This window comes from Malania oleifera, chromosome 5 (genome assembly GCF_029873635.1).
Source record: "Malania oleifera isolate guangnan ecotype guangnan chromosome 5, ASM2987363v1, whole genome shotgun sequence".
Taxonomy (NCBI): Eukaryota; Viridiplantae; Streptophyta; class Magnoliopsida; order Santalales; family Ximeniaceae; genus Malania; species Malania oleifera.
Genome location: NC_080421.1, coordinates 69,174,022 through 69,195,777, shown reverse-complemented (window position 1 = coordinate 69,195,777; position 21,756 = coordinate 69,174,022). Strand labels below are relative to the sequence as shown.

Here is a 21,756-nt window from a genome sequence, read left to right as displayed (position 1 = left end):
ATGTATATTTTTATTGATATTTTAGTTTACGTAACTCATTATAGTATTTTAGGTATATATATGGTATTATTACTACGTTTACATTGAGAAGGGACTGCTTAATATGGCATCTTTAGGACATTTAATATTAATATATAAGGTACTGCTTAATATGACATCTTTAGGACGTTTAATATTAATATATAAGGTACTGCTTAATATGACATCTTTAGGACGTTTAATATTACCTATTAGGGTATTTTTAGTCTTTGATATATAAGGTATTACTTTTTATAGTATCCCTAGTATATTAATATATATAGTATCATGGTATCTTATTACTTATTTTGACACTCGTAATATTTTAGTAGGTATGTGTTGCTTATTACCCTATTACCATATATTAAAACCTCCCATATTAGTATTTTCCTATAAAAAAAGAATCCTATAAGATTTCCAAAATTTGGGAGTGTACTTTCCTAAGTATTTTCTTGATTTTTATCTCTATGATTTTAATGTTAGGGTGAGAGCTTTTGGGCTTCACGTACCCTTAGTTCTGAGGGAATTTATATATTACGTATATTTTTGTATTATTTATTTATATTGCATGTATATTTGTAAATCCACTAATAGAGGAGTAATTTGAAAGACTTATTAGATTAAGTTAGGGATAATTCCAAATTAATTAGGTACCGTTCGTAAGAACGGGCGCGTAGGGGGTGCTCGTACCTTCCCCTTGCGTAACCGAACTTCCGACCCCAACTCTGGTAACATAGACCCATTCTACCCTTAACGGGGTTGTAATCATGTGTTCTAACCACACTAAAAGGTTAGTGGCAATTCCGATATTCCTAGTTTTTTCCCAAAAATTATAAACATTTTTTTTTTCGCCACCCCGAGGCACACGCGCTCCGGGACGTCGCGACAAGAGTGATAAGGGTTATGGAATCAAAAGGAAAATATGCCCAATGAGCGAATACCTACCAATATTTGCCCTTGAACAACCCATTAAGGTTGGAGGTAAAAGAACGTCTGTGGAGGTGAGAGTAGAGGGATAGCACAAGGTCCCCTACAAGCGATAGGGAAGACCTCCGATGGCACAACCTTGTTCTTGCAATTTTTATTTTTTTAAAAATTGCTAACTCCCCTAAAAACATAATTTTTTAATATTTTTGAGGAAAATGAAAAATGAATTGAGACCTTTGAAACTCTTTTTTTGAAAAAAAAATGTTAAAAAACAAGACAACTAATATCAATATTTGATTTTGCCATATGATGTCCAAATAAAATTATGTGCCTATAAAAAATACGTACGTATCATTTGATAAATCTTAAACTTTAAACAATAAAATGGGATAATATTAGATTATATAAGGAAGTTTATTTTGAAGGCTAAACTAAGCATAATCATTATTTTCTACAATACTAAGGTTTCATTCGGAAAAGCATTAACACAAGGTAACAAACACATAGAAATAACATAGCAATAATAAAAGCAACCAACTGGAGTTTTAGAAGGTAAAACAAGTCCCATAACATATGGGAAATGTGAGAAACTACGGTGGGGGAGGTGATGGGGTAAGAGGAGGGGGATGGGGGAAGTAAGGGAAGGGTGGGAACTCGGATCTTTGCAATGGTGGTAGAAATGGAAGTGGCGACAAAGGCGGCAGTAGACTTTTCACCTCCTCTAAGTCCAGTCTTCCCTGCATTGCTCTTGCTCCGTCCTTCTCCTTCTCTTCATTTTCAATACTTTCCCTTTCTATTTTCTCAACTTTTTCACCATTATGTTGATGCTTTGACTTGGCGAGCATTATTATATTGCAGAAGATGAGTGACTACGATTACCAAGCTCACCGTTATAACCCATTTATGGACCATCCTATTATAGCTTTTTGAATCCATTTTTAAAATCCAAATTGCTAAAGAGAGCTTGATAAGGGATTTATCTTGGAAAATCAATATGACCTTTTGGGGTTTATATAAATCTCTCTCTCTCTCTCTCTCTCTCTTTCTCTCTCTCTCTCTCTCTCTCTCTCACACACACACACACACACTCATGTTGGGTTTATGCCATACATTGATGGAAATGTGTGGAGATGCCGACACCACATATATATGCAACCCTACAAATGTTTGGCATGCATAGCCATAGTAAGTGAGTTGTCTCCTAGGCCCTACCAACTACTGTTCTCCATTAAGCAATATGTTTCAAAGGGTAAATAAGGAAAAATATTTTAATTAATATGTTACTTAAGGATCTCTCTCTCTCTCTCTCTCTCTCTCTCTCTCTCTCTCTCTCTCTCTCTCTCTCTCTCTCTCTCTCTCTCTCTTTCGTCTATGTATACATGTTGTATACATGCAGCTGCATAGACATGCATATCTATGATAATGAGTTGTACCCTGTGGCCCTACCACCTATTTTGTGTGCCTTTCTCTCTCTTTATCTCTCTCTCTCTCTCTCTCTCTCTCTCTCTCTCTCTCTCTCTCTCTCTCTATCACTCTCTTGTTTATGTATACATGTAGCTACACAAGTGTTAGACATGCATATCTATGATAATGAGTTGTACCTAGTGGCCCTACCACCTACTGTTCTCCATTAAGCAATCTATTCAAAGTGTAAATAAGGACAAGCCAGAACATATCAAGAAAAATTTTCGGGAACCATTACCTATGGTATCTGTTCAAAACCATGACTGGGGAAAACAACAGGTACCAATTGGGAGAGGTGCTCCACTTCGACTCTACACACTTCAAGCTGAAGGAGATTCCATCAGGGATGTAGGTATGTGATTATATTTAAGATAATGATGATTTAATTTAATGAAGAATGATTGAATGATTTATATGATGATATATATGCTGAGTTCTTATAGTTGTAGTTAGCAAATGAATTCAAGTAATGTCAAAGAATGATTAGTTAGTAAAATTTCGAGGACAAAATCTCTTAAAAAGGGGAGAATGTAATGACCTAGAATTTAAAACTATAAAATAATTGGGAAGTATAAAAAATGAAATGGATTAATGGATAATAAAGGAAAAAAGAAAGAAATTAAAGGAGGAATAGAAGGTCTCGTCAACGAATATTCTGTCTTTGTCGACGAGTGTCCTTCTAGAGATCGTCGATGAACTCTATTTCTCATCAAGAAAGGAATCCTGAGAGAGTACATTTTAAACTCTGAATTTTGTCGATGAATGTATCTTCTTGCTGACAAAGTCTCTTCAGTGGTTTGTCGATGAACCCACGTGTCTCGTCGACGAATCCACGTGGTAGCAGCATCTATAAAAAGATCCAAGGTTTCTTCCACACGAAGAAAACAAGTTTTCTTCATGTCTCTCTCTAGAATGTCATTTTCTCTCTCTTCTCTCTTCAGATCTGGCCCGAATTCAGCCCGAATCGCTGAACAGAAGCCGCTACGATGTTCTAGGGAGGATTCTTTACACATTTAGCGAATCAGTTTCTTAAACTGGGCTTTTTGGGGAATGCTCCTAAGTTAAGGTAAAGGCTAGGTTTCTTAGTTTTGGGGGTTTTGAATGTTTATTTGAGGTTTAAAAGTTGATAAATTGTTGAAATAATGGGTTATTTAGGGTATGTCTGACTAACTAGGGTTTTGATTCAAGGTCCAAGTGAACGTCGTGGGTATCGGTTCAGGGATCCTATAGGCGTAGTTCAGAAGTCAGGTAAGGGGAAATTATATATTAAATCAAGTTATTTTATGAATTAAATAAAAATGGACTATGTTATAAAATGCCAGTTATGTAAATTATGTTTTTTGAGCTTAGGGCTGCTTATTTAGCTATGTATATGTGAAAATGAACCAATGAAAGTGAATAATATTTTTAGGATAATTATGTAAGAAATGAAAGGCATATTTTCAGTATATGAATATTAAAAGTTGATCACATGTAAGGTATGTGCAAATATATGTTAAATGTATGAGATGCAGGCTAAGTAAGTAATGCATAAGAATGAAATATGATATGAACCATGCTGCTTGTGTATGTTAATGCAACCATGTAAATGTACAACAGTTGAAAAAAGCAGTGTTAGTAGATTCTAGTGCATTTCTATGTGGACTAATTGATGATAGCTAAAAGGAGTTGTGTTAGCATATTCTAGCGCATTTCTTTGTGGACTAACGGATGATAGCTAAAGACCAGCTATAGTACGAATGAGTGAAATGAAAACAGAATGAAATGACAATGGAATGAAATGTAAAATGTGAACGATGAAAATAGGAAAGAGTCATTTAAAGTGAAATGTAATGCAATGTTAAAGCTATGAACATGAATAGATGTGAATGGTTGAATAATGATAGAATGAATAATGTATTATGATATTAGAAGTATCTATACTTGTAGAACATGTTATGTTTGGGTGAGGCAAACTCTTCACCTGAGGGATTGCTAAGAAAGGCAAGTGCCCTGGTTGTATCAAGTGTAGCAATAGGCTACATAACGTGTTAGAGAAGAGGGAAACTACTTGTATGGGCGGGGAGATATCCTTATTTTTGGGAGCCTTCGCTGGAAAACCTTTGTTTGAATTGCGTGAGTACGAGATCAATTTAATACTTGAGGACTTACTGAGTAAGGTGAGTGCCTTGGTATGCTTCAGAAGCGGACCCTAGGGTTGCCTAAGTATTAGAGTAGAGGGGTGCTACTTGTATGAGCGGGTAATCACTCTATCCTTGGGTAATCTCGTGGGTTAATCTTCGCATGTGATTGATTAGGTTAAGAGAATGGTTTTAGCATTATGATAACACTTTGCAAATGTTATTAAGATATCTTTAAATCTCATGTTAGCCACATGCTATTTTTAATATATTGTTTCTTCCCTTACTGAGTGTGTCTCACCCGAATATGAATATTTCCTTTTCAGGACATCCTCGAGGTCGGGCTTAGAGAGCTTAAGGGTTCATAGCATTTTAAGGATTATAAAGAGAAAAGGTATATTTTGATAATACTGATGGGTTGTATAAAGTTTAAGCTTATGTTTTATGTTTTAAGTCTGTTGAGAAAAGAATGATTGTGAATACTAGTTTTGTGGATTGAGTTTTGGAGGTATGTAGATTTGTGAATATAGGTGGATGAATGGATAATATGGATTTATAGATAGAAATAATAAACTCTGGTATTATATTTATGGAGATTATGTTTATGTTTTCCACTGCATATGTTTTGATTTATGGATTATTAGGATTTTATAAGGTATAACGCACCGGACCCAGGATTAAGCATTCGGGGCATTACACAACATGTATTTGAGCCTCATTAAGGCGGCACTACCTGATGGTGAAACACTTTCAAAGTCTTTTTATGAGACAAAGACATACATGCGTGAGTTGGGTCTCGGTTACACTCCAATACATCCATGTTGGTATGATAATGCACTTTTTATGGTGAACATGAAAATGCGAACGAGTGCCCAGAATGTGGTGAACCGAGGTATAAAACTAATCAGAAGAAGGGTAAAATGATCCCCTAAAAAGTTTTTCAAAATTGTCCATTAATACAGCGTCTGCAACGATTGTACATGTGCAAAAAGACTGCTGCAGATATGAGATTGCATCAAGAGAAATGTCTTGAAGATGGAAACACCCTTAGCCATCTAGCGGACTCCAAAGCTTGAGCTAATTTTAAGAAAATGCATCTGTGGTTGCTAGTGATCCTTGCAACATTAGGCTTGGCCTTGTTCTAAATGGGTTCAATCCTTTCAGTAACATGAACAACCCGTATAGCATGTGGCCAATTATGATGATGCCATACAATATGCAGCCATGGTGATGTATAAAAGAACCCTTCATTTATATGTCTTTACTTATTCCCAGACCGAGAGCACTTGGTAATGATATTGATGTTTACCTGCGTCCGTTAATTGACGAGTTGAAAGAATTATGGGAAAAAGGAGTGGAGACATTTGAATAGGAAACCAGGACAACATTTCAGATGCATGCTACAGTGTTGTGGATAATTATATATTTCCCCGCTTATGGCAACCTATCAGGTTGGAGCACAAAAGGTTACTTAGCATGCCCAGTCTGTAATAAGGATGCTAGGTCCTTATCCTTGAAGCATGGATGCAAGTTATGCTTTATGTATCATCATCGTTTTCTATGATGTGGACATCCTTGGAGGACTCGTAGCATCAAAAGCTTTAATGGAAAACCTAAACGAAGGTTACAACTAAACCGACTAAGTGGGGAAGAGATATTAAACCAATTCTAGTTGGTTGGAGATGTGAAATTTGGGAAACTACCAACCAGTAGAAAAAGAAAACGTGCCAAGTGGGAGTTGAATTGGACAAAGAGAAGCATCTTCTTCGGGTTGCCATACTGGAAAGATCTTCCACTACGCCACAACTTGGATGTCATGCACATTGAAAAGAACATTTGTGAGAATGTCATTTGTACATTGCTGGATATAAATGGGAAGACAAAGGGCACCGCAAATGCTCGCTAGGATATGGAAGATATGGGAATACAGACTAAGTTGCATTTGATTTGTGATGGGGGCAAACTTCTTATTCCATCAGCCTATTACACATTTTCGAAGGATGAGAAGAATAATTCTTCGAATGGTTGAAATCAACGAAGTTCACTGAAGTATGTGCATCAAACATAGTTTGATGCATAAGCACGAAGGAAGGGAAGATTGTAGGAATGAAAAGTCATGACTATCATGTCCTTCTACAATGGGTTCTACCTATTTTCCTTTGCGCACACTTGACTGATGATGTTTGCTTAGTGTTAATTGAGTTAGGGATCTTCTTCTAATAGTTGTGGTCCAAGAAATTGAGCATAAACGTACTTGAACGGTTAGAGGAGGACATCGTGATCATACTATGCAAGATGGAGAAAATATTTTCGCCATCATTCTTGGATGTGATGGTCTACCTAGCCGTACATTTACTAAGGGAGGCCATTATTGGAGGACCGGTGTAATATCGTTGGATGTATCCTATTGAGAGGTAAATTATAAAGTCCTTCTACAATGTTCACGTGATTTCCTCACTTTCTTTGTGCGTAGAAGTCACTAATGCTATGTAAAATGCACAGGTTCTTCTCCACTTTGAAGGGGTATGTGCGCAATAAGGCACGACCAGAAGGCTTAATCATTAAGGCATACATTGGTAGTGAATGTCTTGCATTTTGCTTAATGTATCTACATGATATTGAGACAAGGTTCACTCGTGATGAGCAAAATGCAGACATTCATGCTATTAATGTCGAAGATGAAGAACCTAGCATCTTTATATTTCGAGAAAATGTTAGGCCATTCGATGCACGAATTTACGATTTCATTGATATGGACGACCTATGAAAGGCGCATTTTTACGTCCTTAATAATTGTGAGAAAATTGTTCCATATACTGAGTACATGGTTCCAAACCCCTTACTTTGCATTGTATTTACATATGCATATATATATATATATATATATATATATATATGCAAACATTCATGCTATTAATTCTGAAGATGAAGAACCTAGCATCTCTATATTTCAAGGAAATGTTCGGCCATTCGATGCATGATTTTACGATTTCTTTAATATGGACGACCTACGAAAGGCGCATTTTTACGTCCTCAATAATTGTGAGAAAATTGTTCCATATATTGAGTACATGGTTCCAAACTCCTTACTTTGCATTATATTTACATATGCATATATATATATATATATATGTATGTATGTATGTATGTATGTATGTATATATATATATGTGTGTGTGTGTGTGTGTGTGTGTGTGTGTGTGTATGTATGTATGTATGTATATATACTTAGTTGACATTAACATGCAATATAATTGCATATAGCGAACATAAAGCTGAACTTTTGGCCCAAAATGAAAGGAATATTAACGAAAGACATAAGAAGGAATTTCTCAATTGGTTTGTGAGTCGTATAAGTAACAAATTTTATGTGATTTGTAAGCTATGTATATTTTCAATACTGATGGTTTACACATCTAAACTTATTTCTAATTAATAGATGAAATTCATTTATTATAATAAAGAACCAATGACAAGTAAAGATTTGTATGCATTGGTATGTGGCCCTAATCAATGAATGAACCGCTATAGCGATTGTATTGTCAATGGCTTATGATTTCATACGAAATCTCTCGAACTACATAGAAGAACCCAAAATTGTGGGGTTGTGGTCTTTGGTACAGAAGGAGATGAAGAAGTTGACTACTTTGGTGTCTTGGATGACATTATAGAGCTTCAGTATGGAACTAATAGACTTGTCCACATATTCAAGTGTACATGGTGGGACATTAGCAATAAAAAGAGTGGGATAAACAAGGATGCCTACTTTACTAGTATTAATTTTAGCAAAACATGGTATCAAAATGACCCTTTTGTGCTAGCAACGTAGGCAGAATAAGTGTTTGACCTTAAGGACATGAAATTGAAGGGTGAATGACATGTGGCCCAAAAAATTCCTTCTCGAAGTTCGTATGATATTAAAGAAGTTGCAAATGGGGAGAAAAGTGTCAATGATGAGGCTTACAAAGAAGAGCAGTCATCTGTTAGTGCAGAAACACAATCTGCTTTCAATGTTATTGAGGAAGGAGCCGATCGTATACCATTGAATAAAGTTGGTGCTACAGTAGAACACATAGGGACTGCTGACATTAGAATTGAACAATCTGTACATGTTGACTTCATCAACGAAGATGAAACTGATAGGGAAGATGAAATTATGGTCGTGTACTACAGTGAAGAGGAAGACACTCTAGAAAGTGAGGATGACGTCGATATTGAGAACGTATAGGCTTAGGTACGCATGTTATGTTGTCATCATGTATTTGACATGTGTATTCTACTGAAAATATATTTATTATTTATCCATATAATATCCAATCTTCTTATATTTACTTGTGTAATATTTTGCAGACATGGGCTAGGAGATCACCGAGGCCGACTTCAGTTCAGACTTTCTACTACATCGTCGCCGGCGGATGTTCCGACATCCTTGGGACTGGCGGAGGATGTTGGTCCTCATGTGCACCATCACCATCTGAGCCCTTCGGACCTTAGACAAACATGGATCCATCACCTAGGGATCAAACCCGGGGTGAGTTGCACACCATAGTGAGCAACGTCGGTAAGGTTACGAGTAATTGAGTTAGGATAAATTAAACTATTGATGGTTGTTCATGTGTATGAATTCAGATTTTGTTTGTTAACTTTTCTTTTAGCATCGACCTCTATAGTACAGACAATGAGGTCAGGTCATGGTGTAGAAAACAACGTCGAGTTACAAAAACACCTATACAGGACTGGGAAGCGGATACAGATCGACATTCCTCCATGCTTCATGGCCCTGTGTGGTAGAATTTGGTACAAAGCTTGGACTTGGGAGCTCGGCATTATATGCCAACAATATGCTCCACTCACTATATTCAGTTGGCCGCAAGTGACAGAGGCTCATCGCGTGGTCCTGTATAGATGCATATTGGTAAGTAATTCCAAACTTTTTTTGTTTACTTTTAATATACTAGCCAAATAACTGTCTAATATTCTAACTGTATTTCATATGCAGGAGGAATTTGATATGGACATTCTCCATGTCGACCATGTAAAAAGGGTGGTTTACATACAGCTCTGCAGCAAATTTAAGACCTATCGCGCGAAAATGCGCGAACATTTTAGGACAATGGGTGATCAGGGAGAAGCGCACCCATACGATAAGATATCCCAAGAGGTTTGGGAGGTGGAGTGTGTCCATTTCCGCGACCCACACTATCAGGTGATGTGTTTGTATTATTATAACTACCTTTTCATATTGATGTGGCTAATAAAGAGTCATTACATATTTTTTGTAGAGTATATGTGAAAAAAATGATGAGAACCGCAACGAACTCCCTATGATGCATTGTGGTGGGTTGAGGTTTTTCATCAATCATTGAATGGTAATTGCTATAAAACTATTTGACCATTACCTGACGAGTGTTATTTATGTTTACACTGCTGAATTAATATTAATGATGTTTATATGATAATGTAGCGTGATCTTGTGACCGACGTAGAGGAGCCAATTCTAGATATTTATAAGAGAAGACACCAAAGGCGATCGAGGGAGTGGTGCCAGGGTGCGCAGGGCATACATGTAAGTCAAATATATTATTTAGTTCGTTATTTTTTTTTTCAAAAATTTGATGTTGTATTTTTATTTCTTCATTTTTATCATTTTCATGAATGAAAATATGAGAAGATGCTCAAGCTGAGGGATGCACCGGTACCTTTCCAAAAGGGAGTCAACCATTGACGGATTACGAGATCTCCACTTAGGTGCTTGGGGAACGAGCGGGGGGCTGGGTTAAAGGTCTTGGGAGTGGATACATCACCCCAACAACATCATCTTCTACGAGTGTGGCATCTTGTGCTAAGTTTGAATGAGCGCGTCGAGATGCTGAGTATCGAGCGAATCAGATGGTTCACCGTATACAGATGATAGAAATGGAGAATCAGCAATTGAAAGATACGGTTTCTAGCGATGGCCTAGAGAACCAACAACTAAAAGAGAAGGTGTTTAACTTTGAAGCCAAGCTGGAGTTCCTTATGAACAGGCAAGCGCAGCTCAAACAAGTGATGCACCAATCTTGTCCGGATGATGTAGGTGGCTCCTCCTCTCATTAGAAGGTATGTAAAAGGTTGTTTGAGTTTGCAACATATTTGCCATTATGGGGTTTCGTAGTAATAATATGAAATCAGTACATTCTGTATTCTGAATTTAATATTACTTGGTATAATTAGCATTTATGTGGGTCTTGGAAAGTATGAGCCTATGAGTGAAAGGTGAAGCTCAAAATACTAGCAATGCAAATCAATATTTGAAAAATTTAAGTCTTTTTGAACCTCCTTATATTTGTTGCTTCAAAAGTTTGAAATCCAAGCAAACTTACGATATACAGTTTACAACCTTATGCATGTGAAGAAGATAACACATTGAAATAGACTATTATTTTATTTATTGCATCCTAGTCACAACTATTACGTGTTCATTGAATATCTTGTGAGTATACTGGATTGAGTTGATACTAGCAGTATAAATGTCATTTGCATGGGTGATGCAGATTTGTGTATTGCATGCTGGTAGTGAATCTAGGATTCTTGCATGCCCTTCTGTATATATATATATATATATATATATATATATATATATATATATATATATGAATTCCTTTTCAGGTCAAATATTTTTTAGAAATTGTTCAAATTACTTTCAGCATGCTGCCAAAATTTTGTTGAACCTTTCTCAAAAATGAAATTAGAAATAATTTTACTAAAACTATTTTTGAAAGGATGAGTGAAATTCATTTATAGAATGTTGCATGCTTAAAATGAAATACTTGCTATACACTTCTTATTCGAACATATTCTTTTTTTAAAAAAAAATTTGAACTTCATCTCCGATGAACTGATGCTTGAGAACTTATTATATTGCATGCTAGTCACAACTATTGCGTGTTCATTGAAAATCTTGTGAATATACTAGATTAAGTTGATACTGGTAGTATAAATGTCATTTGCATGGGTGATGTAGATTTGTGTATTGCATGCTAGTAGTGAATCTAGGATTCTCGCATGCCCTTCTATATATATGAACTCCTTTTCAGGTAAAATATTTTTGGGAAATTGTTTAAATTACAGTCGGTATGCTGCAGAAATTTTGTTAAACCTTTCTAAAAAATGAAATCAGAAATGATTTTGATAAAACTGTTTTTGAAAGGATGAGTGAAATTTCTTTATAGAATGTTGCATGCTTGTAATGACATACTTGCTATACACCTCTTATTCTAACATATTGTTTGATTGTTTTACTTTTGAACTTCATCTCTAATAAACTAATGTTTAAGAACTTATTATATTGTATGCTAGTAAAACATGCATGTGTCCTGAACTGCTTGCAAATATTCTACATGGCTTCAAATCTGATATTTGGTCACTTGGTATGTGTTTCTGTGGTGTATCTATGATAGTTACAATTATTTGAGTTTTCGGTTTAATTTGTTTCTTATTTTTCAGGTTGCTATATGTATAAGATGGTCGCTCATCGCCCTGCATTTAAAGCTTTTGTAACTTCTCTTGATTGTTTAATTTTTTAGTTAACTCCTTCGATTTGAAACTATATAATTCGAGTGTTGTCCTGTGTCTCGAGAATTTTCTTAATGACATGCTACAATTGAATTTTTTTTTTTTTTTTTGTATTTTTTTATCCAAACAGATGGAATTTCTATATTTGAATTTAAATTTGTATAATGTATTTAAATATGAATTTTGGATTATTTATGAATTTAAATGATATATGAATTTTTTAGTAATTGTGGTTTAATGTTATGTATAGGAAAATGTAATTACAGATTTATACGAGAATTAATTATTTTTTAAAAAATATAATAGTAGACTAATAGTGACGAATTTAAAAACCGTCACTACTAGTAGAGTATTAGTGAAGGTTTCAAAACCTTCACGAATAGTACAATAATAGTGATGAATTTCAAAACCGTCACTAAAACCAAAGTATTAGTGAAGATTCTAAATTTGTCACTACTACTCTACTATTAGTGACGATTTTAAAACCTTCACTAATAATAGACAAATAGTGACGAATTTAAAAATTGTCAGTACTAATAAAGTAGTAGTCATGAATTTAAAATTTGCACTAATAGTACATTATTAGTGACAAATTTCGAAACCGTCACTAAAGCCCAAGTATTAGTGAAGGTTTAAATTCGTCACTACTACTCCACTATTTGTGACAGTTTTCAAACCTTCACTAAAACTAAACTTTCAGTGATAATTTCCAAATCCGTCACTATAAGTGTACTATTAATGATGAATTTAAACCGAACCAATGTATAATTTATAAAGACGGTATTAGGATTTCAGTGATGATAATAATCAGTCACTAATACTCTAGTATTAGCGACGCTTTTAAAATTTGTCACTAATAATTATTAGCAATGGCAGTTATGGTGACTATTTTAAAACCGTCACTAATACTTATAAAATTGTCACTAATACTATTAGTAACGGTTTTTTGATTAATAGTGACGGTTTTGATCTCTCACTAATAACCTCATTTTTTGTAGTGTGTATCCCCCTCTTCTTCCTTGTCCTCTACCTTGTGGGACATACTTCTGTTGATTGCGTCATTCTCTAGTGGGATCTCTTTCGCCTCTGCCGCCTTCTCTATATTCAAAATTTCTAAAATTTCTTCCATGAGATCCACAACCTCGTCCTCTTCCTTGCTATGACGTCCCCCCTTTGTCGTATCTATCTATAGTGAGGGATAACTTCATCTGGAGGGTTTGCTCTAGTGCTTTATCTTCACTTCTTCTATTGAATTTTTGCTCATAGGCTTGGAGTGTGCCCACAAGTTCTTCTACGAACATGGTTTCAAGATCTTTTGTTTCTTCCATGGTCACAACTATATAATCAAATTTTGGATCCAAAGATCGAAAAAATTTTCTCAAAAATTCTCTCGTCATTGAGAGTCTCTCAATTTCTTCTCAATTGATTTGATACTACCATAACTCGTGTATAGTAATCAGCAATAGATTTAGTATATTTCATTCTTAAGGATTCAAAATCACCTCGCAATGTTTGAAGACGAATCTTCTTTACTTTGTCTGCACCTTTGTGTGTTCAATGGAGAGAGCTCCAAACTTCTTTGGATGTCTTGGCGAAGGCAATGATTTTAAATGTGACTTTATCAAGGCCTTAGTAGATTATGGACTTCACCTTGCAATCCTTCTTTTGATCAACTCGCAAGATCGTTCTTTGAGCGTTAGACATAGTTGCTTCATCTTGTTTTGATGGGGCTTCTCTATACCCATCTTCAATGATGTCCATGACATCCTGAGCACCTAGTAGGGCTTTTATTTGAATAGACCACTTATCATAATTCTCCTGTGTCAGCTTTGGAATCACCTCTTGTGTAGTACTTTTCGCCATCGGATTGAATATATAAAAAAAACAGAGTGATAGAGATTGATTGTGGCAAATTTGATGCCACCAATGTATTCAAAAGGTAAAAAAAAAACCTTGTAAACCAGTTTGGGTTGCATGGAACCAGTCAAAATGACACTAAACTAGCTAAAAGAAAAGTTGTGAACTTGTTTGACTTAACGGCCGAAAGACGGTGTCAATAAACGCCATTTGAGCCATGTGGCATTTTTTGGGCTTGAGGCTTGTCGGCGACTGGATGTGGGTCAGTCTGCTAGGTCGGATCATAATCGCGGGTCTAGAGCCAGGTTTCTAGGCTGAGTTGTGAATCGGGTTTCCGTGTGTCTGGTTCGGATCTCACTAGCCAGGCGAAGAAGACGCACGCGGGCATGTGAGGGGCGCAACGTCGGCGGTCAATAACCTCGTCGACACATGCAGCTCGTGTGGAAGGTATTGTTTCATCTGTCAGCGCGTGAGAGCGCGTATTGGGGCTCCTGCACTTCATTTGAAGAACGGTTTTCACCGTTGAACTTGTCTCGACGCGAGTTTCACAATAGTTGGCTTAAGTTTTGATTTAGAGTAACTTCAAATCTGGGAAAAAAATTGAATTTCCCCACTATTTGCTTTTGTTTGGAAAATTCCAAGGGGACTCACTCAATAACTAGTTATGATTGAAACTCAGTGAGGATTGCACTCAATTTCAAAACAACTAATTTCAATAGTAAACTGGAAATAAATTACAGAGGAAAATCTCAATACAAAATCTCTCACTGGTTATTCACTCTCTGTATACCACGTATTACATTACACACACACACACACACACACATCTACTTATAGAAAAGCATCTAACGATAAGTGAAGATTATAATCAACAATGGTGGGCTGGGTGGTGAGGTTTTGGTGAGATTGCTACCGACTCCAGCTTAAATTCAACAGAGGTGGGCTGCCGGCCATCTCCAGTCAAGTTTAATTTTCAACATTATGTCGAAAGCAAGAAGACTAAGGAAGACTTCAATCTTCCAATGTGGGATATGGGAATTGGAAAGTTAAAGTTGGGGACTAAAGAGAGAAGAAGAGGAGTAGGAAATGGTTGGGAGACATTCATCCCACATAAAAAATGCAAGACAAATTTGCTTCCCAAGTTTTCTTATAAAAGCCTTTTCCCTAAAGAACCTACCTGCTCTTCTTAAACACCCTTGTGGGCTTGCTTGTTAGTGGCCTTAGCTGGATTACTTGTTTTATGCATTAGAAATGGGCTTAGTCGAAGTTACAAAATTTTGATTGCACATAAATAAAAGAATCAAAAACTGGGTTTGATTTCATTAAAAACTGAACCAAACTGTTTAGTTGAATGTGAAAAATCAATGGTGTTGGCTTGGTTCAGTCTCAGTTTGCTACTTTGAAAAATTGACGTGTTTGGTTCAGTTCTTGGTTTAGCCTAAAATCAAATCGAGCTAAGTATATTACATCCCTACTAAATGAGAATTTCCAAATTTGGTCTCATTTTTTTTATTAAACTTAATGACACTTTATCCATCTCTGAATTCACTAAATGGCATACTATTACATGTAGTAAATAAATTTGTATAAAATAATTTTATTGATGAAAACAATCCTTCTCTACTTCGTATGAGTTTTCTTCTAGGAATCAAAATCTTAGCTAAAGCAACTGCCAGTGGTATACATGAGTTTTTTTTTTTTTTTTTTTTCCTTTTTTGTTGTTTGCTTTGCAGGGCAGATAGCGATGCTAATTACCTTAATTCATATGTCCTTTATTTTTTCTACAAGATTAAATCGTCTTTCATTTTTGTGATAATAGAATAATGTTTTAGGGAATTAGTGGGGATCATGAATTTGGGATGTCAAAATTTGTTGGCATGTCCCCACATAAGTGGGTCCCATGTGGGGTGCTACACAAACCGCATTCAAAAAATTTGAAAGGAGCCCTGATTCATATGCTACATCAATGATTTATATAAGGACATTCCATCATAATCTCATAGGGTTAGGTTTAATTTAATGAGGAGTTTAGGTTCAATTAAGCACTATTCAAGAAGTTAATGTTCAATTGAGTCTTAACTGGGGACGTTGAGTTGCTTGTGACTTGTTTTAATGGCTCATGAAATGAAAGTGGGTTAAGTTTTGTGGTTTGGGTTTGATGTTTTTGTGAACTGTGCATGTTTTTATGTTTCGTGTGAATTTGGAGTTTTGAATCCGATGGACTTGTGTGTGTGCTACAGGTGACATGCTAGGAAGACAAGAGCTTGAAGATGAAATTTGAGGATTTTATTATTATGGATGTGAAGTTCATATTTAAGAAGGTGGAGATGTAATGCATGCACATAGTGAATGAACCCCTTTTTTCAATTTTATTTATGAAGAAATGGGAGGAAAAGAGCGATAAGGGGTATGGAATCAAAAGGAAAATATGCCCAATGAGAGAATACCTACCAATATTTGCCTTTGAACATCCCATTAAGATAGGAGGTAAAAGAACGCCCGTGGAGGTGAGAGTAGAGGGATAACACAAGGTCCCCTACAAGCGATAGGGACGACCTCCGATGGCACAAACTTGTTAATTTTGCTAACTCCCCTAAAAACATAATTTTTAAATATTTTTGAGGAAAATGAAAAATGAATTGAGACCCTTGAAACTCTTTTTTTGAAAAAAAAAATATTAAAAATCAAGACAACTCATATCAATATTTGATTTTGCCATATGATGTCCAAATAAAATTATGTGCCTATAAAAAATACGTACGTATCATTTGATAAATCTTAAACTTTAAATAATAATAAAATGGGATAATATTAGATTATATAAGGAAATTTATTTTGAAGGCTAAACTAAGCATAACCCTTATTTTCTACAATACTAAGGTTTCATTCGGAAAAGACATAACACAAGGTAACAAACACACAATACTAAGGTTTCATTCGGAAAAGACATAACACAAGGTAACAAACACATAGAAATAACAACATAGCAACAATAATAGCAACCAACTAGAGTTTTAGAAGGTAAAACAACTACCATAACATAGGGAAATGTGAGAAACTATGGTGGGGGAGGTGATGGGGTAAGAGGAGGGGGATGGGGGAAGTAACGTAAGAGTGGGAGCTCGGATCTTTGCAATGGTGGTAGAAATGGAAGTGGCGACAAAGGCGGCAATAGACTTTTCACCTCCTCTAAGTCCATTCTTCCCTGCATTGCTCTTGCTCCATCCTTCTCCTTCTCTTCATTTTCAATACTTTCCCTTACTATTTTCTCAACCTTTTCTCCATATGTTGATGCTTTGAGTTGGCGAGCATTATTATATTGCAGAAGATGAGTATGAGTGACTATGATTAACAGCTCACCATTATAAACACATGTATGGACCATCCTATTATAGCTTTTTGACTCCATTTTCAAAATCCAAATGCTCTAAAGAGAGGCTTGATAAGGGATTTAGCTGGAAAACCACGACCTTTTGGGGGTTTATATTAAAACCTCTCTCCGCTCTCTCTCCATCTCTCTCCTCTCTCTCTCTATCTCTCCTCTCTCTTCTCTCTCTCACCACACAACACACACAACACACACATGTTGGGATTTTATGCCATACATTGATGGAAACGTGTGGAGATGCTGACACTATATATACATGCAACCACACAAATGTTTGGCATGCATAGCATGCAATAATAAGTGAGTTGCCTCCTCGGCCTACAAACTGTTTTCTCCATTACGCATAGTTTTTTTAAAGGGTATAAGGAAAAAATATTTTTAATTAATATGTTAAAAGGATCTCTCTCTATCTATCTCTCTCTCTCTCTCGCTCTCTCTCTTCTTTATCGTTATGTATAAAGGCAACTTGCCAAGTGTTAGGACAGGCTTATCTATCGATAATGAGCGTACCCTGTGGCCCTACCACCTATTGTGGCCTTTCTCTCTCTCTCTCTCTCTCTCTCTCTCTCCTGCTCTCTCTCTCTCTCTCTCTCTCTCTCTTTGTTTCTGTCTGCCTGCCCGCTGCCCACCGTGGCGCCCGCATCTATCTCGCTAATGCGCTTGTACCCATGGCTCTCCACCTATTCTCCATCAGCACTCGTTCAAAGTTTCACTACGACCAATTTTTCCTTCCTTTGCCCTCCTGGGCCCTTCCATCGGTGCCCTCCCGAGAAATGGTCCTCCTTACTTCCTCTTCACCTCTAATATTTCTTCTCTTCAAAGTTTTGTTATCATACAAAAAACGACACACACCTCAGGGGTCTTCGTGAAGGATCAAATTCCTCTCACTATATTATAAATTCGTCACTAATTAGTTTAGTAACGAAGTGATGTGTATTAGTAACGGTTTTAAATTAGTTTCTATATATGCCATTACTAATAATTATTAGTGAGGAATTTTAATTGTTCACAATAATACAGTATTAGTGACGATTAAAAACCTCACTGAAACCCTTAAACCGTCACATAACTTCTACATCGGGGTCTGCCTTCAAATTCGTCACTAATAGTAGGGTATAGGGAAGGATTAAAAATCGTCAGTAATAGTAGGGTATGAGCGACGAATACACATTCGCACTAATAGTTAAGTTTGTGAAGATTTAAATTCGCCACTAATGTACATATTGGTGAAGGATTTAAATCGGCACTAACAGCCTACTATTAGTGATGATGAATTTTAATCCTTCACTATACCCTACTATTAGTACAAATTTAATCCTTCCATAATAATTAAAAAGTTTTAAATTTTTTTAATACTAATTTTTTAATCATGAGTTCATGTGAAAAACTGTTGTAATTAATTTTTGCATACAAACCTGAAACTAATTTACTACAAAATTCATAAATTATTCAAAATTTCAAATTCAAAACAAATTCAATTAAAATAAAGATAAACATCTGTTGAGGATAACAAATTTTTTTAAAAAAAATTCAAAATTCAAATAAACAAATAGATTTATACAAATTCCATTTAAAATATAAAATTCCATTTTGTTTTACATAACACTAAAAATTATAAAGAAATAATCAACAGTTGAATCTGGCGACTAAGTGCATGTATGACATTGCGCTGATGTTATAACAGCTGCGAACCCTACAAATTAAGAATCATAAAATAAAAATAGTCTACAAATGGAGAGGCATAATAAAGAGCTGACGCTTAGTATAAATCAGCGGAAAAATATAGAGAGTACACTGTCATAATTTCTATCCTAAAGAATACATTGAAAATGAAGGTGAATGATGTACGCATAAATATATACACTGCAGCATCAAATCACGCACGTAAACACTTTTAAACTCGTCTCAAGCAGAAGATCCCTGGTGGTGGCACATGTAACGTTATCCATAGTTGAAAGAACAATGATATGCCAGCTTTGTTTTTTTTAACAACAATTTTTTTTTAAGATTGGCAAATGGCTTAATGGAAGACTTTTCGTTTAACTTTCATAATCATTTAAAACAAAAAATTAACATTCTTTTATCATAATTATCTTTGACATGTTTTTTTTTTGAAAAAATTTAATAAAATTTTGGCAGCATGCCGTTTGTAAATTGAACAATTTCTCATAAAACCTGTACCTGAAACATGGTTGTTTTCACAAAATAAAACATTTCAAGCATGCAACAACCTAAATCCGCTACCAGCATGCAATTCACAATATATTGCATCAGTCATGCAGTTGACGTTCAACATAAACATGTATTTTAGTAGTCATTTACCATTGATATAACATAATCCATCCATAAAAAGATAGCATTCGGACATTTCATCTAAATTTTCAAAGATTTAAAGTTCACACAGTTATAATTTAAAAACTTCTTGCTCCTATTCATAAATGGATGGGTCAAAAATGCTGTAATAATTCAATAATTTACCCAAAAACAACATATCGAATTTCAAGTTCAAAAATTTGAAGTTTAGTACTGGTTTTATTCTTAATGTATAGTTTTTGGGCATTTTTTATCTAGGAACATGAGGTTAGAATCATGCCCATACAAAATTGGGCATTCTAAAAAAAGAATTCTGGGGACAATTCACCAATATACATAGTTTTATTCTCCAAACTATCAGGAAAAAGAAACTCTAAGATTTACGTTGAAAACAAATAGTTTTTCAGAGGGAGGGGAAACTTAACATAACATTACGAGAAAGAAAATATTCACCCATTTACTCTGAATTTCTCTAGTTGTTATATTGTCTAGAGTTCTATTAAAAATTTGTTGGGTGCTCAAGTTTGAATGTTGATAATTTAATATGGCTTCATTGATTTTAACAAACCCAGGGTTTACATCATTACTAGTCATATTAAATATCATATTCAATTATATCAATGAAATTCATAAATCAGTTGAGCATTAGTCATTATACAATTGCAATTAATTTAGACATAAGACGTCCAATAAAATGTTGTGTCTAACATCTCAAACTTCAATTTTATTTAAAATTTCAAAAGTTTAAAAGCTATCATCCATATACTTCTCACAACAATCTTTATTTTCAATGGAAAAAGGGATTTGTTAAGACGACAATATATTCTCAATAAATACAAGCTCTCCAACATCACAAAAATAATATATAACACTTCGTCATGCACACATTATTAATTTATCAACATTCAAACTTGAGCACGCACACACACACACACACACACACATATATAAGTAGACTATTAGTGGCCAATAGATTTCGTTACTAATAACTAAAAAATCGTTACTAATATATTGACGTCATCATTAGAGCAGGAAAATGTTCGTTGGTAACGAAGTTTAGTGATGCCATTAGAAAACCGTCACCCTAAAAGTACATTTTAATGATGATTTTTAGGTTGCTATTAATACTTAATAACATTTTTTGTAGTGATAAATGGAGCGATGGGCTTCTTGGGTTCTTTTAGTGTGAATTGGAAGTTTGAACATCATCGTATAACTTACCTATCATAAGGTATGAAATTACAAATCGCATTACTGGAGTTTATAATCAAATTTTTTAGAAGCTTTTCACCAAATGATAAACTGCATCTTTTAAGCTTATCCATTATAGAGTCCATATGAATAATAAAACATTTTTAAGACTAGAATTTTTAATTATGAAGCATGCGTTTGAAAAATGGATCAACAAACAAATCTTGAACCAGTGACATATTTTGGTGATGATATGATGACCCCACCTGGGGCACTTTGTAATACCCCCTATTTGTAGCCGTACGAGTTGTATGCGTGTGCTTGTGCCCACACTTTTTGTATGTTAAACAAGAAAAAGAAAAAACTTTTTGCAAAGAAAACGAAGTGTCTCCATCAATTCCAAAGCGGGAGGTGGGGTATGCCAAGGGATTAGTTTTAGCCCTTATGATTAGAAAAGCTTTGAAAAGCAACCCTCCAAATCCTTATTACAGGGCAAACACGTCATTTGAAGGACACTAATCCGGACATAATGCTAGAATTTAGACACAAAAGCATACTCATTTGACAACACTCATTATATCTAAAATCTCACCTCAGTTTAGGACACAAAAATTCATTTCATTCCTCAGTTGCCAGACAGAGCCAGAGAATTCATATGGTATCAATTATAATGGATAGTGCATATATATGAATATCTGGCCACAAATATTTTTGCACGCACCCACACACACCCACGCACACTACGACACACACATATAGGCACACTGTCACACACAAACACAAAACACACACACACACACACCAGACGCACACATGCACACGCACATGCAATCTTTGTGGGAAGAAGAAGAAGAAAAGGAGGAGGTGCCTAAGAGCAGTGGAGGCGGAGGTGGCCGAGTTGGCAAAAAAGGGGAGATAGTGGAA

At 35.3% G+C, this 21,756-nt stretch overlaps 3 long non-coding RNA genes across 10 annotated transcripts in view; 2 read left to right on the top strand and 1 right to left on the bottom strand.

Moving 5' to 3' along the window:
* Window positions 1–1,392: 1,392 nt before the first annotated feature.
* LOC131156253 (uncharacterized) overlaps window positions 1,393–21,756 on the bottom strand; it is a 28,204-nt gene continuing 7,840 nt past the window's right edge. The window contains exon 2 of the long non-coding RNA XR_009136938.1: window positions 1,393–1,738. This is a non-coding gene — a long non-coding RNA (uncharacterized LOC131156253). The remainder of the gene's footprint in view (window positions 1,739–21,756) is intronic.
* Window positions 2,602–12,258, top strand: LOC131156255 (uncharacterized). 8 transcript variants are annotated; one of them, XR_009136947.1, is made up of 11 exons: window positions 2,620–2,761; window positions 3,351–3,475; window positions 3,598–3,657; window positions 4,856–4,923; window positions 8,880–9,090; window positions 9,185–9,444; window positions 9,529–9,735; window positions 9,812–9,898; window positions 9,994–10,095; window positions 10,201–10,628; window positions 12,015–12,258. It is a non-coding gene; the product is annotated as an uncharacterized LOC131156255 (long non-coding RNA). The 8 variants fall into 8 exon arrangements; XR_009136944.1 differs by having other exon boundaries at window positions 2,628–2,761; window positions 9,529–9,898; XR_009136942.1 differs by having other exon boundaries at window positions 2,650–2,761; window positions 8,880–9,060; window positions 9,529–9,898.
* Window positions 15,302–21,756, top strand: part of LOC131156254 (uncharacterized) — a 14,289-nt gene continuing 7,834 nt past the window's right edge. The window contains exon 1 of the long non-coding RNA XR_009136939.1: window positions 15,302–17,272. This is a non-coding gene — a long non-coding RNA (uncharacterized LOC131156254). The remainder of the gene's footprint in view (window positions 17,273–21,756) is intronic.